Source organism: Pristiophorus japonicus, chromosome 3 (genome assembly GCF_044704955.1).
Source record: "Pristiophorus japonicus isolate sPriJap1 chromosome 3, sPriJap1.hap1, whole genome shotgun sequence".
NCBI lineage: Eukaryota > Metazoa > Chordata > Chondrichthyes > Pristiophoridae > Pristiophorus > Pristiophorus japonicus.
This window is the reverse complement of record NC_091979.1, coordinates 64790753-64809719: the sequence shown is the minus strand read 5'-3', so window position 1 is coordinate 64809719 and position 18967 is coordinate 64790753.

The following is an 18967-nucleotide window of genomic DNA, read 5'->3' as shown; positions in this document are numbered from 1 at the left end:
ATTTGGCGACAGAGAAACGGGAATCAACGACTCACGAGAATGGCCACCGGTAGCACAGAGGAACAGTACTGTGTTGGTGAGGACTGGGACGATTTCGTTGAGGCCCCAGCAGAGTTTTGTCACGAAGCACTGGCTGGGAGATGCAGCGGCTGACAAACAAAGGGCGCATCTACTGACCAGCTGTGGACTTAAGACGTACGCACTGATGAAATACCCGCTCGCACCCGAGAAGCCGGCGGACAAAACCTTTGAAGAGCTCAGCAAACTGATCGGTGAGCACCTCAAACCGGCGAGCAGTATACACATGGCCCGACACCGATTCCATACACATCGACGTCAGGAAGGACAGAGCATACTGGACTTCGTTGCGGACCTTCGACACTTGGCCAGCCTCTGTAAGTTCACAGACACCTGCAGGGGGGAGATGTTAAAGGATTTCTTTATTGAGGGCTTTGGTCATGGCGGGATTTTCAAAAAGCTAATTGAGATCAAGGACTTGACCTTGGAAGTGGCGGCATTGATGGCTCAGACCTTCATGGCAGGGCAGGAGGAAACCAAGATAATATACGTGCGCAACTCTGCTTCCAACATGGCGATGGATCAGGGAATTAACATTGTAAACGCGACTCAGAACCCTGCAGGCAGGCAAGGGCAATTCGACACCACCCAGGCAGCAACAGACTCTAGAGTGGGTCCTCAACAGAAGCAATGGCAGGTTGAACGGACATTTACGCCATCACTGTGGACAATGCATCCCGGGATGGGGCCATTGACACCCATTAACAGAGTGCTCAAGAGAAATCAAAGAGACAATCAGAGAGGCATGCCTGGTAACAGCCCTTTTGTTCACAACCATCTCAGTTCATGCTGGAGGTGCGGGGACAGACATGCTACAAATTGTAACTTCAGTGGACATTTAGCCAGAATGTGCAGGAAGTTCACAGCGAGGCTAATTTACGAGGCAGATGAACCAGAAGAGGGATCTGAAAGGCAGGTTGATGCTTGGGACAAAGCAATGGACGCTGAAGTTCAGCGGGTTCATGTGGCAAACATCCACAGCTCATATACCAAAACGCCACCTATGATGATGAAAGTCCTATTAAACAGCATCCCGATATGCATGGAGCTGGACACAGGGGCCAGCCAGTCACTTATGCATGTCCAAAAATTCGAGAAACTATGGCCACTCAGAGCTAGCAGACCCAAACTAGAACGCATTGACACGCAACTACGGACGTACACCAAAGAGATCATCCCAGTGCTAGGCAGTGCAATGTTGGTGGTCACACATAATGGATCAGAGAACCGGCTGTCACTCTGGATTGTCCTGGGAAATGGTCCCGCGCTTTTGGGGAGGAGCTGGCTAACCGAGATGAACTGGAAATGGAGGGATGTGCACGCCATTTCATCTGTGGAGCGAAGTTCATGCTCACAGGTCCTACAAAAATTTGAGTCACTATTTCAACCTGGTGTCGGGATTTCAAAGGTACCAAAGTTGTGATACGCATCACCCCGGACGCCAGACCAGTGCACCACAAAGCCAGAGCTGTGCCGTATGTGATGCGGGAGAAAATTGAGAGTGAGTTGGACAGGTTGCTAAGAGAGGGCATAATTTCGCCCATTGAATTCAGCGACTGGGCAAGCCCCATCGTCACTGTCCTAAAAACGGATGGCTCGGTCAGGATCTGTGGCGACTACAAGGCCACTATCAACCAAGTGCGGAGGATCTTTTTGCCACGCTGGCAGGCGGCAAGCTGTTCACCAAGTTGGACCTCACTTCAGCCTACATGACCCAGGAACTGGCCGAGGAATCCAAGCTACTCATCACCATCATCACGCACAAGGGGCTGTTTGTCTACAACAGGTGTCCGTTTGGCATTCAATCAGCAGCTGCTATCTTTCAAAGGAACATGGAAAGCCTGCTCAAATCCATTCCTGGAACAATCGTATTTCAGGACGACATCCTTATCATGGGTCGAGACACTGAGGAAGACCTCCACAACCTGGAGGAGGTGCTATGCCGACTGGACCAGGTAGGCCTGCGACTAAAGAAGTCCAAGTGTGTGTTTTTGGCCCCAGAGATCGAGTTTTTAGGCAGGAGGGTTGCCACAGATGGGATCCGGCCTACTGAATCCAAAACAGAGGCGATTCGTCGTGCGTCCAGGCCCGACAACACGTCGGAGTTACGTCCATTTCTGGGACTATTGAACTATTTCGGGAACTTTCTGCCGAACTTAAGCACATTGTTGGAGCTGCTACATGTGCTCCTGCGTAAGGGTTGCGATTGGTTTTGGGGGGACTGTCAGGAACAGCTTTCAATCGGGCGCGGAACCTGCATTGTTCTAATAAACTGTTGACTCTGTACAACCCCTGTAAGAAATTGGTTTTGACATGCGATGCATCATCCTATGGGGTTGGGTTCGTGTTGCAGCAGAGTAATGATGAGGGCCAACTGCAACCTGTGGCTTATGCCTCCAGGTCACTCTCCCAAACAGAAAGGGGATATGGGATGGTTGAAAAGGAAGCACTCGCATGTGTCTACGGGGTGAAAAAGATGCACCAGTACCTTTTTGGCAGAGGTTCGAGATAGAAAAGGACCACAAGCCGTTAACATCCCTGTTGTCAGACAGCAATGCTGTCAATGCCAATGCGTCAGCTCGCATACACCGATGGGCTCTCACGCTGGCTGCGTATGACTACACCATATGGCACCGGCCAGGCACCGAAAATTGCGCTGACACGCTCAGCAGGCTTCCACTGGCCACCACTGAGGGGGCAGCGGAGCAAAGCACTGAGATGGTCATGGCCGTTGAAGCCTTTGACAGCGCAGGCTCCCCCATCACAGCCCGCCTGATCAAAATCTGGACCAACAGAGATCCCCTCCTATCTTTGATTAAGAAATGTGCCAAACTGGGGATTGGGTGCCTGCACACGGAGCATGCCCCGAGGAGGTCAGACCGTTTCACAGACGGGTGGATGAGCTCTCCATCCAAGCCGACTGCCTACTATGGGGCAGCTGGGCAGTCATGCCCCAGAAGGGAAGATAAGCATTCATCAGGGAAATCCACAGCGAGCACCCAGGCATCGTGCTAATGAAGGCCATTGCCCAGTCACATGTATGGTGGCCGGGAATTGACTCAGACCTGGAACACTGTGTTCGCAGGTGCAGCACGTGTGCCCAGATGGGCAATGCCCCCAGGGAGGCCCCACTCAGCCCGTGGCTCTGGCCCACCAGGCCATGGTCACGTATTCACGTAGACTACGCGGACCCGTTCATGGGAAAAATGTTCCTCATTATTGTTGATGCGTACTCGAAATGGATCGAGTGCATCATTTTGAATTCGTGCACGGCATCCACCACTATGGAGTGTCTGCGTGTGGTCTTTGCGACCCACGGCTTGCCGGACATCCTGGTTAGTGACAACGGGCCGTGTTTCACTAGCTATGAATTCCGTGAGTTCATGTCAGGTAATGGCATCAAACATGTCAGGACGGCACTGTTCAAGCCGGCTTCCAATGGCCAGGCGGAATGTGCGGTCCAAATCATAAAACAGGGCATGCTCCGGATTCAAGGACCCTCCCTTCAATGCCGCCTATCGCACCTCCTGCTGGCCTATAGGTTCCGACTGCATTTGCTCACGGGAGTCCCGCCCGCGGAACTACTCATGAAACGTACACTTAAAACTCGGCTGTCCCTCATTCATCCTGTCCTGTCAGACATTGTTGAGGGCAAGCGCCAGTCCCAAAATGAGTGCCATGATCGTAACTCAAAGGGGAGATGTATAGATATCGATGACCCTGTATTTGTTCTTAATCACGCTTTGGGGCCCAAGTGGCTTGAGGTTACTGTAATTGGCAAAGAGGGGAATAGGGTCATCATAGTGGTCAGACTTAACAATGGACAGATATGCCGCAAGCATCTGGACCAAGTAAAAAAAAGGTTCAGCATGGACACTGAGGAACCCTCTGAGGAAGATCGTGAGATGGTATTCACACCACCGCCAGTGAACGAGCAACAAGAACATTCAGCAGCATGCACAGTCCCTGCGGCCAACCTGGACAGGCCGGAAATCACAACAGGTGACAGAGAACCATGCCAAGGCTCAACAACCATAGCCCCAACTGCGGCGCTCCACAAGAGAGCGTCGACCGCCTGAAAGACTTAATCTTTGACCCCATAAGACATGGGGGGGGGGGAGATGATGTCATGTAACCTTCCTGTAACTGCAACCTTCATAACAACACTGCATATTGTATATACCTAAGAAATGCACACATTGACCACAGGGGGTGAACTTGTGGGAGACACTCCTCACCTGGTCATCCAGGTATATAAAGGGAGGTTCCACGCAGGGTCATCACTTCTTGGTCCTGTGACCTTGTCTGCAGAATGTGCCTCATGTGAATTTATAGTAGTGTGTAAGGAAATTACAAAATTAGAGTTAAAAAAATATAAATTAGAAAATTTGAGGCTGTGTCAAGAGATAGAAGATGGGAGTGGTGCATTAAGAGAAGTCATTAAGAAGCAACATAGGGAGGCAGATCACTCCCAGTGCCAATTAGAAATAGCGAGGCTAAAAAGTAAGTTAGGGGAACAGCGGGCCCTGGTATCCTCAGTAACACGGGGAGCCATAACAGAGACATCAGAAGGGGAAAAGGGGGAAACAGATTGGGAAGAGGAAGGAAGTCAGTATCATCCCCAGGAGAATGGGATACCTTGGAGACATAAGAGCTAATCGTAGCCGCGGTAACCACTTCTTTGCGACGTAATGTGCATGGCAACATCACCAGTAACCATACTGACTCACGGCCCATATCTGGTGCTGATGCCACGGCATGTAGCCACGAGTTGGGGCCCATTAATGATGGGGATGACCCACTGGAAGTTAATAGGAGGTGGGCAAATTTCAGGAGTGGTCACCCTGAGTATAAAGAGTGAGACTGAACACGAGTCCTCTTCTTTGCCTGTTCCACTTCCCTAAAAGATAATCTGCCAGAACAGTCCTCCTCCAGGCTGCCGCAGCAGCCAATGTACTCTTGACCGAGATCCTAAACCATTTAGGGATCCGAAACTTGAACTTAGTGGCTCTGCTTAGTCAGACCAAGCAGCACCCAGAAGTGATCCTTAGAGCCTTCAGTAATCGCCTGTATGATATTTATCAACGTAGGCAGAACCAGGCACCCGCAAATGCTGCAAGTAGGAAAGAATTGGGAACAATTTAACTTGATGTTTCTGACCCAACTCCACCCTTTAGTTAAAACCACCCTGGGAATAGCCATGAGGCCCACCAATCAGTGGACAAATTTCGAGACCAGCGCTCAAAGAGCCTGGGAGATGGTAAAAGACCAGTTAAATGGGAAGTCACCACCCACTGCAAATAAACCAGTGTCAATGGTTGAGGGATCTCGAAGCTACCCCTTTAAGGGACAGTGCTTTAATTGTAAGAAGGTAGGCCACTTAGCAAAAGACTGCAGCAGATCCAGACTAACACCGAACCATGTTGCAATGCATAGATACCTCCCGAGGGGCAAATCCAAGCCCTCTGGGACAGATCAGCGATTAGATCAATTGATAACCCTCGTACAAACCCATATTGCCATGGGGAGGATGCAAAATTATTTACCAGTGCACGTAATCGACACTACACACTCATTAGAGAGACCCATTGAAGGATCGCCCCTATGACTGGGTTCGGCCCCCAAAGATTGGTTGGAAGCGGGATTTCGATGTGATGGTAGCGGGAGACCAGTAGTCCTTGTTGTTTTAAAAGGGGCAGGCATCAGTTTATGCTTATCGATACCGGCTCAGCCTTTACCATCATCCGCACCCCATGACCTGAACGTCATGCAGCGGCGGGCAAGGGTTATATGACCCTTAAAGGGTTTAACGGTGATACAACCACCGTGTATACAGAGAAAGCCACTGAACTTCAGTTAGGAGGCCTCACCTGTATGATCCCAGCACCTATGCTGACCACCACCCCCAACGGAAGGGGAATTTTAGGGACTGATGTATTGGATTAGTATGGTGTGATGCTCGATTAAAATCAGGACTGTGTTTGGATGGGACTGAGAGATAAGACAGGAGTGATAGAAATTTCAGATGCTCACTCGGTTTTTGCTATTAAAAAGCCATCGGAGTATGACGCTCCAGGGAGCGAAAATTAAGCTGTGGTGAAATTAATTCGGGAACACCTCGCGTTGTTTGCCATGTGCAAGCATGACTGTGGAAAAATGACAGGCGAGGAATCTATTCAGGAGCCTCCCCACTCATTCACTAAACAGTACCCCATCACAAGGGAGAGTCACCCTCACATCTGAGACACAATAAAATCTCTAGTCGAGCAGGGTGTTCTTAGGACAGGCACTTTCATGACCAATTCACCCGCATGGTCAGTTAAAAAGCCTGATAGCAGCTGGCGACTGAATATTGATTACAGAAAGTTAAATTCCATAACACCAGCCTGCTCACCGGTAGTAAGAGAAACTCCTTCCATATGTAGGGGGTTTTTGCTTTGCCCAATTACAGGGGTCTTTGATGGATGTTGGTGTATCGGGCCTCTCTGTCCCTTCTAGCGGATGGTCCAGCAGCTTATGGCTCGCTGACCACTAAACTGGCGGTTTCGAAGTGCCCGAGCACCCCTATCTGGTTCTAACCTCAGAATTTTGGTGGATTATGAGCTTCCACAAGGGAAAACAAAACACTCAGAGACAAGTGGTCCTTGGAACGAAAAAAACAGGTAAGTCCAATTTATTAACCATGGTAAATTTCCAACAAGGTCAAACTTCATCAAAACACATTTCTGACACACACTTATAGACTATGAAAATCTATGGGAAGAAACGGACACAACGAAAACCTTACACAATTTTATCTTTACAAGACATTTCCAACACCACCCCCACCCCCTTTTTTACCTGACTGACCTAGGCTGACAGTTGGGAAAAGAAACTCCAGGATAATACTTACGATCCCTTTTGACAGTTATTCCTCTTTTTGGCCTTAGGATGGTTAGTTTACGGGGTAGCTGGAGTGAATGTTGCCTCTCCCAGTTACTTCGGTCTCCGGTTCTTCAGCTGGTTGGCCTCGGAGCGTTGTTCGGTGTTTTCTTCGGCTCGGCTTCTTGAGACGATGTTGGGCCTCTCGGTAGTTGGGTTGTATATTCTGCACACAAGTCGAATCCAGGGCCCGTTCAATGGTAGGTTTCCCAGCCGGTAACAGTCCGTCTCCGTTCTCTCTCGATTTCTGTCTGTCTGTCACTGCTACTGCTCCTCGACTCCTCCTACTGCTCCAGCTGCTTCTCCCTCTGTGGTTCCGTAGGTCCTATATTTGTATCCAATTTAATTATGGCCTTTTCACGCCCAAACTCAGTTGGTGGTCCATTGTGTAAGTTTGGATGGGGAGATAGCTTTGAATATTTAATCAGAAGATGTCACAGATACAGGTAGGTGTGAGGACAGGGGTATTGTTCCAGTGCACATTGGTGCCTCAAAGTCTTCTGGTCCATTGTAACAGTCCTGGGAGTCAATCGGTTTGGGCCTTCCCTTTTATGGGCCATCACCGCAGTGATCTCAGGACTATTGTCCACTGTCCATATTAATCAGGTAGATGATGGTCCACATGCATAATTTGATTAGGGGCGAGTCATATTTTCGAACTGGACCGGGTAGTCCCCATTGGTTGAGGATTTCCCCGCTTCAGGCCCGACTTGACCCCTGATTGGCCTGCCAGAATGCACTTTTCCCCCATTGACCAATGCCTCTGTCTCGCTTTTGAGCCAGACTCCACAATATCTGTATCTGCCCACACGTTTCCCAGCCTGCCTGGTATGAGGATTTTACTTGGCCAAAAATGTTCATTTAAAATGTATAGGTCGATCCCATATTAGTTTTCTTGTCCTTAGGGTGTTCCAAAAAAAAATGCGGCCGTGGATTTTCGAACCTCACACATATAATCTCAAATTCCTGTTGGTTCCAAGTACTTCTCGATCCTCGACATCGCCAATGGATTCTGGAGTATCCCTGTTAAAGTGGAAGATCAGCACAAATTTGCATTCACATTTGAGGACCAGAGCTACACCTGGACATGCTTGCATCAGGGGTTCCACATTCCCCCCACAATATTCCACAAAAGAATGGCTGCAATTTTAAAAGACTTTTCCTGTCCAACCTGCTTGCTGCAGTACATAGATGACCTACTGTTGGCAACTGACAGCATGGAGGAGCACCTGTTCCTTTTGCATGAACTTTTGACATTGTTGGCTCAGGCGGATCTAAAGGTGGATCCCTGTAAGGCTCAATTAGTAAAAGAACGGTCACCTTTCTAGGAGTGTCCATTTCTCGAGCGGGATCATCCTCCGACTCTCACAAGGTGGAGATAATACAGCGACTGCCATTACCCACTTTGAAAACAGCCCTACGCTCATTCTTGGGTTTGGTAGGGGACCAAAGGAACTTTATCCCAGGCTTTGCAGATTGTGCAAAGCCCCTGTATGATTTAATAAAACTGCAGGGTGATGACATACGCCCGGCATGGACTGATATCCACACCCAGTCTGTGGCTAAGTTAAAAACTGCAGTGATACAGGCCACATGTCTGATCCCTCCTGACCCCACACAGCCCTTCCATTTGGAGGTCGGGGCCACAGAACAAAGCCTCACTGCAGTTCTGTGCCAAATGCGAGCTGATCGACTACAGCCCAGTATATATGCGTCTCGAATCCTGCAGGGGGCAGAAAAGACATATACCGCAAGCGAGCATCACCTACTGGCCGTCTTCTGGTCGGTACATCACTTTACCTTTATTACTGGGTTACAGGCTACAATCCTGCACAGCGGACACACACCTCTGAAACTACTGATGAAACCTGGAGATTCGCTAGTTTCCTCACAGCGCCTCAGCAAATGGATATTGGAATTTATGGAAAGTGACATTGATACCATTTCCAAACCTACCACATTGCTGCCACAATTTCTGATCTTTGAGGGGGACCCACATGAATGTCCGTTATCCATGATTAACTTTGAGACCAATCCTGTGCAGATAGACCCCATACAGGGTGCCCCAGATGTCCACATTGATGGGTCCCCATATTACATTGAAGGATCCCCTCACATTGGATTTGCTGTGGTATTGCCAGAAAGAACCATCCAGCGAAGATGCAACAGACAGTCTTCACAATATGCAGAAATCGCCGCACTTCTAACTACTGTGAAGGAAACCTCAGATACACCCTGAATATTTGGTCTGATAGTGCCTATGCTATAAACACCATGCTGTCCTTGCCCCTATACCACAAAAATAAGTATTGTACGATAGATGGTAAAGCCCTGGTTACACCTGCTCTGGTCATATCTTAAACAGCGAACCCAGCCCTACTTCATAGGAACGGTAGCAGCCCATAGAAAAGGGGTTCCACATAGTGAGGGAAATTCCAGAGCAGACAGAGCAGCCAAGGACTCTGCGATTGAAGGGGAGATAGAGGATATAGTTTTTGAGCCCTGCAATGCTGTTAGCAAGGCCTCTCCAACAGATCACCTGGATTTAAAATCCCTGCAGCAGCAATACTGGTCACATGTTGTTGTAAGCGCCTGGCATGAGGAAGGCAGACCCCTTCCTCAACCAACAGCCTGGGCTCCCAATATCATACTAGCCACTGCCTCTGACTCAGATGAGCAGTTGCTGATGTTCAAAAGAAAGCCAAACGCCTGCCAGATGGTGTTTATTCCACTAGAGGTGGGTCAGCAACTGTTTTCCCTCCTTCCCCACAGCAGGGCACTATTCGGCCCTGGTAACCTTCTATAAGGTAACATCCACAGCTTGGTGGCCTTCCATGAGGGAAACAATTGACCAATACATGGCACGGTGGCTGCAACACAATCCTCCCGCATGCACTAACCGAGCCTTGCTTCAACACCTCAAGAGCCATGGACTCACCCCCAGATAGACGTCAATGGGCCACTTCCACAGCCGCAAGGCAATTTTCAGCATGCCGTAGTGGTGGTGGATCAATTCACTAAATGGATTGAAGCATTCCTCTGCCACTCCAACACTGCAATCACAGCAGCCAAAGCACTATTGAATCATGTGTTTTGTAGGTGGGGAGTACCAATACAAGTGGACAGTGATCAAGGTTCACACTTTACTGGTAAAATTTTCACCAACCTGCAGGAAATGTTGGGGATAAATCACAAATTACATATTGCTCACCACCCCCAGTCGTCCGGAGGGGTCGAAAGGGGAAACAAGACCCTCAAATTAATGTTAAAAAAATTGTGCGTGGACCACCCCACTCAATGGGCTAACAAACTGCCAATATGCCTAATGGCAATGAGGTCCACACCTCATAGAACAACAGGGGTCTCCCCATATCAGGCCATGATGGGGAGGCTCATGAGAACAGCAGGCAAGCTAACACTAAAAGGGATGAGTCCCCTGACAATGAAAACATGTAGTTCCAAGTGGCTGGAACAAGTGATAGGTCACACTGATCAGATCAATCGATTTGTGGCCATCAAATTGGGGAAGTCAAAAATTAAAAAGTACTTTGACAAGAAAGTAAGTCCCTTTGAATACGAGTTGGGAGACTCAGTAATGATTTCAAATTATGGGAAAAAGAAGCTGCCTTTGAGCCTGGATGGTGGGGACCACATAAAATTATGGACCGATTGAACCCCGTGGTTTATTTGATTCAGTTACCGGGGAAGAAGGGTGTTAAGTACAAGAAGTGGTTTAACCTTAATCAGTTAAAAACTGCCAAAGTGTAAATACTGCACTGATCTTGTTTCCCACAGACCATGTTACGGATCCTCACGATTGTCAGGACGACACTGGCCAAGACCGAAGCCGAGGGAAGATGGAGAAGCGGAAGCTGCAGCATGACTCACGAACATCATCAATCATCAATGTGCTTCGAGAAGCGACGGTGCACTGAAGACACGGGAAGGGGAGAGTCTCCACTGGAGATGTGATTGGCCTATAATAAATCCCCTACGTGGCCTACACCTCACGAGGTGAGGACAAAGTCAGGCCACCCACTTTTTTTTCTATCCCTCTCAATATGAGGGGTCAATAAAGATAGTTCCCCCTCAAGGTGGTGGGTTTGTTAGAATAAAAGTGTTTATTAATTGATTCTGTGTATGTATAAATGTTAAAAGTGTTGATTAACGGAAAGGCCTGTTTATTTTGAGATAAAATGGAAGCGCACAGATTGCCAGCATGGGCTAAGTTTTTTAAGAAACAAAATGAAAGCCCCCAGAGCTGCCGCATGGGTTTTGTGTATTGGAAAGCCATTTAAACTAATCAGAGATGGCTGAGCCAGACCAGACAGCCACATGTGTGAGGAGAGCTAATAAGAAGCTGCCCTGGAACCAAAGTCCAATCGGGAGGCTTTCTGAGGACAATGGCCTTGAGGAATTGTTGTAGGATGTAGGCACCTTTAGAATATACCAGAACACTAGGCATTAGGCACCTGCTAGATATATCTAAACGCATATAAGTTTAAAGTGGCCACACATAAAATGGCTGCCCAGGCATGATGGGAAATAAGGTAGTCAAGCTGTGAACTATTGACTGAGCTCTGACTGAGCAATAACCCTGTGAGGCCCACTATAGGAATGCCTTGGAAGCAGGATAAGAATAATAAACCAATTATTTCTCCGAGAAGAAAGAGATAAGAGAGAACCTATCTCCTGTAACAAGGTCATCAATCAGCCCGAGCTGACAATAACCGAACATGTAGTTCCTGAGACACCAGGGGAATTCTATTGGGTTAAAAGAACCTATCTGTAATCTATAATCGTTGTGATCGGCTTGTGTCCAGCCGTGATGGGCTGTGTAACTGTAGTAAACTGTTTGTAACTGTTGTGAAACATATAAAAGTGCATGTAACCCTTTGTTCTGTGGAGAGAAGCCTGGATACAGTCCTGAGACTTCCTCCCCGATAAGCGTTAATAAAGGCCGCATCGGCATTGGAACCGACTCTGAGTGTTGAGTGATTCTTCTGAGAAAACACTAACGCTAACAGAATATAAAAAAGGCAAGCCAGGAACTTTTCCCTCTTCTCTCTCTCTTGGACACATGGCACGAGACATCCCTGAAGGCCAGCTAAAACAACAAGCTATTTGTCCAAACCAGCCAGCAAAAGGGACGTAACGTATATCACTCATTATTATAACCTCATTGTAGATCTGTTATAACATAATTGACAACTGTTAGTAATGTGCATGTGTGTGTCTTTTTAAGGTAACTGATTACTGCTGCTAATGTGCATGTGTGTATGTTTTTAATAAACTCTTCGAATTGTTTGGAAAGAATCATCTCACTGTCAAATGTAAGCCCAGAGAGATTCAGAAATCTTACAAAATTGGTGGAGAATGCGGGCAACTGGCAAGGCAGCTTTTTGATGATTCTTTTGAACAATTGGAAAACTCGGGAGATGCAATTCTAACCTGTCTTGCGATTATAATTGAAAAACTTAAACGGATCGGGAGTTGTATCTTAAGGGAGCAGTTGTCTCGATAGTTGTAACTGTTTAAGTGGGGTGGGTTGGAACTATTTAATTGGGGACCCACCAGTTGTTATATTCAAAAGACACAGGATGAAGGGACCAGTCATAGACAGAAAGCCAACAATAAAAAGTAACACTGAGCTAGTTTATCAGGAGAAGTTGTCCAAAAATCTCCCAATACAAGATGCAAAAAAGTTAAGGGCACAGGTACAGCACAAGGGTAGGTCTGCATCATTTGGGGAGATGGTGAAAATTATACAGGAGAGGGTAGATAGCAGAGAGCTGAGATCAAAATGAGCAAACAGTCTTGTGGTATTTAGCGCTTTTTATTGTGCCAGGAGAGATGAGGAATTAATGAGGCAAAATGCCAAAGTGATACAAGATTTGAAAGAATTGCAAGTAAAAGAGATTCAGTTAAAAGAAAGAGAGATTGAAAGTGTAAAACAGCAAAAGGAAGAAGGCCTCCAACTTGTGAAGCAGTTAAATGAGGGAGAAATACAGTATTTAAGACAAGAAATTGGCCACTTAAGCAATTAGAAAGAGGGGCCAAACAGGCAGCTTCACTGCGACACAACAAAGCTTTTCACACTTAAATGCCACTGCAGCCAATGTTGAAGCAAATCAAAACAAATTAGAGTTGAAAAAATATAAATTGGAAAACCTGAGGCTCTAGCAAGAGATAGAAGAGGAGAGAGGTGCATTAAGAGAAGTCATTAAGAAGCCACATTGGGAGGCAGATCATTCCCAGTGCCAACTAGAAATAGCAAGGCTAAAAAGTAAGTTAGGGGAGCAGCGGGCCCTGGTATCCGCAGTAACACGGGGAGCCATAACAGAGACATCAGAAGGGGAAAAGGGGGAAACAGATTGGGAAGAGGAAGGAAGTCAGTATCATCCCCAGGAGAATGGGATACCTTGGAGACATAAGAGCCAAACGTAGCCGTAGTAACCACTTCTTCACGACGTAATGCGCACGGCAACATCACCACTGTTTACGGCCCATATCTGGTGCTGATGCCACGGCATGTAGCCACGAGTTGGGGCCCATTAATGATGGGGACAACCCACGGGAAGTTAATAGGAGGTGGGCAAATTTCAGGAGGAGTCACCCCAAGTTGGAAGAGAGAGGGTGGTAGTGCTGGACAGGCTAATGGGACTCAAGGTAGACAAGTCCCCTGGTCCTGATGAAATGCATCCCAGGGTATTAAAAGAGATGGCGGAAGTTATAGCAGATGCATTCATTATAATCTACCAAAATTATCTGGACTCTGGGGAGGTACCAGCGGATTGGAATGCAGCTAATGTAATGCCTCTGTTTAAAAAAGGGGGCAGACCAAAAGCAGGTAGCTATAGGCCGGTTAGTTTAACATCTGTAGTGGGGAAAATGCTTGAAGCTATCATTAAGGAAGAAATAGCGGGACATCTAGATAGGAATAGTGCAATCAAGCAGACGCAACGTGGATTCATGAAGGGGAAATCATGTTTAACTAATTTACTGGAATTCTTTGAGGATATATCGAGCATGGTGGATAGAGGTGTACCGATGGATATGATGTATTTAGATTTCCAAAAGGCATTCTATAAATGTTACTGCAGAAGATAAAGGTACGCGGAGTCAGAGGAAATGTATTAGCATGGATCGAGAATTGGCTGGCTAACAGAAAGCAGAGAGTCGGGATAAATGGATCCTTTTCAAGTTAGAAATCGGTGGTTAGTGGTGTGCCACAGGGATCGGTGCTGGGACCACAACTGTTTACAATATACATAGATGACCTGGAAGAGGGGACAGAGTGTAGTGTAACAAAATTTGTAGATAACACAAAGATTATTGGGAAAGCTGGTTGTGTAGAGGACACAGAGAGGCTGCAAAGAGATTTAGATAGGTTAAGCGAATGGACTAAGGTTTGGCAGATGGAATACAATGTCGGAAAGTGTGAGGTCATCCACCTTGGGATAAAAAACAGTAAAAGGGAATATTATTTGAATGGGGAGAAATTACAACATGCTGCGGTGCAGAGGGACCTGGGGATCCTTGTGCACGAATCCCAAAAAGTTAGTTTGCAGGTGCAGCAGGTAATCAGGAAGGCGAATGGAATGTTGGCCTTCATTGCGAGAGGGATGGAGTACAAAAGCAGGGAGGTCCTGCTGCAACTGTACAGGGTATTGGTGAGGCTGCACCTGGAGTACTGCGTGCAGTTTTAGTCACCTTTCTTAAGGAAGGATATACTAGCTTTGGAGGGGATACAGAGACGATTCACTTGGCTGATTCCAGAGATGAGGGGGTTATGATGATAGATTGAGTAGACTGGGTCTTTACTCGTTGGAGTTCAGAAGGATGAGGGGTGATCTTATAGAAACATTTAAAATAATGAAAGGGATAGACAAGATAGAGGCAGAGAGGTTGTTTCCACTGGTCGGGGAGACTAGAACTAGGGGGCACAGCCTCAAAATATGGGGGAGCCAATTTAAAACAGAGTTGAGAAGGAATTTTTTCTCCCAGAGGGTTGTGAATCTGTGGAATTCACTGCCCAAGGAAGCAGTTGAGGCTAGCTCATTGAATGTATTCAAATCACAGGTAGATAGATTTTTAACCAATAAGGGAATTAAGGGTTACGGGGAGTGGGCGGGTAAGTGGAGCTGAGTCCATGGCCAGATCAGCCATGATCTTGTTGAATGGCGGAGCAGGCTCGAGGGGCTAGATGGCCTACTCCTGTTCCTAATTCTTATGACTTAACACGAGTCCTCTTCTTGGCCTGTTCCACTTCCCTAAAAGATAATCTGCCAGAACAGTCCTCCAGGCTGCCGCAGTGGCCAATGTACTCTTGACCGAGATCCTAAACCATTTAGGGATCGAAACTTGAACTTAGTGGCTCTGCTTAGTCAGACCAAGCAGTGCCCTGAAGTGACCCCGAGAGCTTCAGTAATCGACTGTACAATATCTGTCAACGTAGGCAGAACCAGGCACCCGCAAATGCTGCAAGTAGGAGAGAATCGGGAACAATTTAAATTGATGTTTCTGACCCAACTCCACCCTTTAGTTAAAACCACCCTGGGAATAGCCATGAGGCCCACCAATCAGTGGACAAATTTCGAGACCAGCGCTCAAAGAGCCTGGGCGATGGTAAAAGACCAGTTAAAGGGGAAGTCACCACCCACTGCAAATAAACCAGTGTCAATGGTTGAGGGATCTCGAAGCTACCCCTTTAAGGGACAGTGCTTTAATTGTAAGAAGGTAGGCCACTTCGCAAAAGACTGCAGCAGATGCAGACTAACACCGAACCATGTTGCAATGCATAGATACCTCCCGAGGGGCGAATCCAAGCCCTCTGGGACAGATCAGCGATTGGATCAATTGATAACCCTCGTACAAACCCAAATTGCCACGGGTAGAATGCAAAATTATTTACCAGTGCACGTAATCGAGACTACACACACATTAGAGAGACCCATTGAAGGATCGCCCCTATGACTGGGTTCGGCCCCCAAAGATTGGTCGGAAGTGGGATTTCGATGTGATGGTAGCGGGAGACCAGTAGTCCTTGTTGTCTTAAAAGGGGCAGGCATCAGTTTATGCTTATCGATACCGGCTCAGCCTTTACCATCATCCGCACCCCATGACCTGAACGTCATGCAGCGGCGGGCAAGGGTTATATGACCCTTAAAGGGTTTAACGGTGATACAACCACCGTGTATACAGAGAAAGCCACTGAACTTCAGTTAGGAGGCCTCACCTGTATGATCCCAGCACCGATGCTGATCACCACCCCCGACGGAAGGGGAATTTTAGGGACTGATGTGTTGGATTAGTATGGCGCAATGCTCGATTATAATCAGGATTGTGTTTTGAAGGGATTGAGAGATAAGGCAGGAGTGATAGAAATTTCAGATGCTCACTCGGTTTTTGCTATTAAAAAGCCATCGGAGTATGACACTCCAGAGAGCGGAAATTAAGCTGTGGTGAAATTAATTCGGGAACGCCTAGCGGTGTTTGCCACATGCAAGCATGACTGTGGAAAAATGGCAGGCGAGGAATCTATTGAGGGACCGCTCCCCCGCTCCACCACTCATTTACTAAACAGTACCCCACCACAAGGGAGAGTCACCCTTACATCCGAGACACCATAAAATCTCTAGTCGAGCAGGGTGTTCTTAGGACGGGCACTTTCACGACCAATTCACCCACATGGCCGGTTAAAAAGCCTGATAGCAGCTGGCGACACACTATTGATTACAGAAAGTTAAATTCTGTAACACCAACCTGCTCGGCGGTAGTAAGAGAATCTCCTACCATATAATCTCAAATTCCTGCTGGTTCCAAGTACCTCTCGACCCTCGACATCACCAATGGATTCTGGAGTATCCCTGTTTAAAGGGAAGAGCAGCACAAATTTGCATTCACATTTGAGGATCAGAGCTACACCTGGACATGCTTGCCTCAGGGGTTCCACATGGCCCCCACAATATTCCACTGAAGAATGGCTGCAATTTTAAAAGACTTTTCCTGCCCGACCTGCTTGCTGCAGTATTTAGACGACCTACTGTTGGCAACTGACAGCATGGAGGAGCACCTGTCCCTTTTGCATGAACTTTTGACATTGTTGGCTCAGGTGGGAATAAAGGTGAATCCCCGGAAGACTCAATTAGTAAAAGAACGGTCACCTTTCTAGAAGTGTCCAATTCTCCAGCGGGATCATCCCCCGACTCTCACAAGGTGGAGATAATACAGCGACTGCTATTACACACTTCAAAAACAGCCCTACGATCATTCTTGGGTTTGGTGGGGTACCAAAGGAACTTTATCCCATGATTAACTTTGAGACCAATCCTGTGCAGATAGACCCCATACAGGGTCTCCCATAGTTGTGCCCCCTGGTGGCAAGTCTTACATTTTAGTAAGGTCTACATACTTACATAACAAAACTACCACACATAATATCGCTGAGCGTTACTTTCGGCACCTCGCCCACATATCGACGAAAATATCGCTCGCCGAAAACTCCGCTGAGAGAAAGTTGCTCTCACCTGAACTAAACCCAGAGGTATGGAGACCATTTTGTAAATTGGAGGTCAGTTCATATGAAAGGCTGTTTCATCTTCTGGGGAGTTTTGATGTACTCTGGAGGTGTTTTAAAGTGATTTAAACATCTGAACAAACATCTTATCATACTGGACGATTTGAATTTATTTTAGGTGTTTTAGTAGGTAAATTTATTGTTTGTGAACAATAGGTATAATACTGATTGTGATTGTAATGGGGCCTGTAATTTCTCAGCCTGTCTTGATGACTACGCACATGCTGCAGAATAGAGGTGGCAGAAGGTATATTCAACATCATTATGTGCCCAATCAAAGAGGTGGCACACTGAGGAGGACAAGACTTTACACGCCGCACACTTACAGGGAGAAGCGGTCTTATCTGAACTTATCCGATAACACATGCCTTAGGAGACTGCGCTTGCGGAAAAAGGTTATCAGTGAGATATGCTAGCTCATCAGGAGAGATGTGCATCCTGCCAGCAACATCAGGACCGCACTATCCGTTGAGGTCAAGGTGACTGCGGCACTTGCCTTCTAAACATAGGGTTCCTTTCGACCTCAGCTGGCGACATTTGTGCTATATCTCAGCATGCCACATGTTGCTGCATTCGACAGGTCGCTGAAGCCCTTTACACATGCAGAATGGACTTTATCAACTTCCCAATGACGAGGGAGGCACAGACTGAGCAGGATTGCAAACTTCCCCAAGGTGCAGGGAGCAATAGTCTATATGCACATCTACATGTGGGCACCTTTTCAGGATGCAGAGTTTTTCGGAACTGAAAGGGATTCCACTCCTTGTATGTGCAACGCGTTATTGACCACCAGCCAATTATTATGGCAACAAATGCAAAAATTTCCATGCCGCATCCATGATGCTGTATGAGTGCGCTTTATCTGACATGTTTACTAGTCAGACACAAGGTCAATGCTGGATGCTTAATGACAAAGGATATGGCCTCGCCACCTGGCTGATGACCCCCCTGCGTAACACCCACACAGAAGCCGTGAAGCGATAAAACGAGAGCCACAGAGCCACACGCAATATCGTCGAGAATACCATTGGAGTGCTTAAGCAGCGCTTTAAATGCCTGAACCACTCAGGAGGCAAGTTGCAATACCACCCTGAGCAAGTAACTCAATTCATGGTGGTGTGCTGCATGCTGCACAATTTGGCTATCAGGAAGGGACAAGAATTGCCAGAAGAGACTGCTGGTCCATCTCAGGAGAGAGAGGAAGAGAAGGACAAAGAGGTGGACGCTGACTTCGAGCCAGACAATTAGGCTGACGATGAAACCATGCCACCGCCCCCTTCTAGACCGCAGGAAAGGGGCCATGGCGGCTACATAGCTGCAAGACTCTTACGTCAGCAACTCATAAATGAGTGCTTTGCTTGAAATATTGTCGGTCATACTTACAAAGCT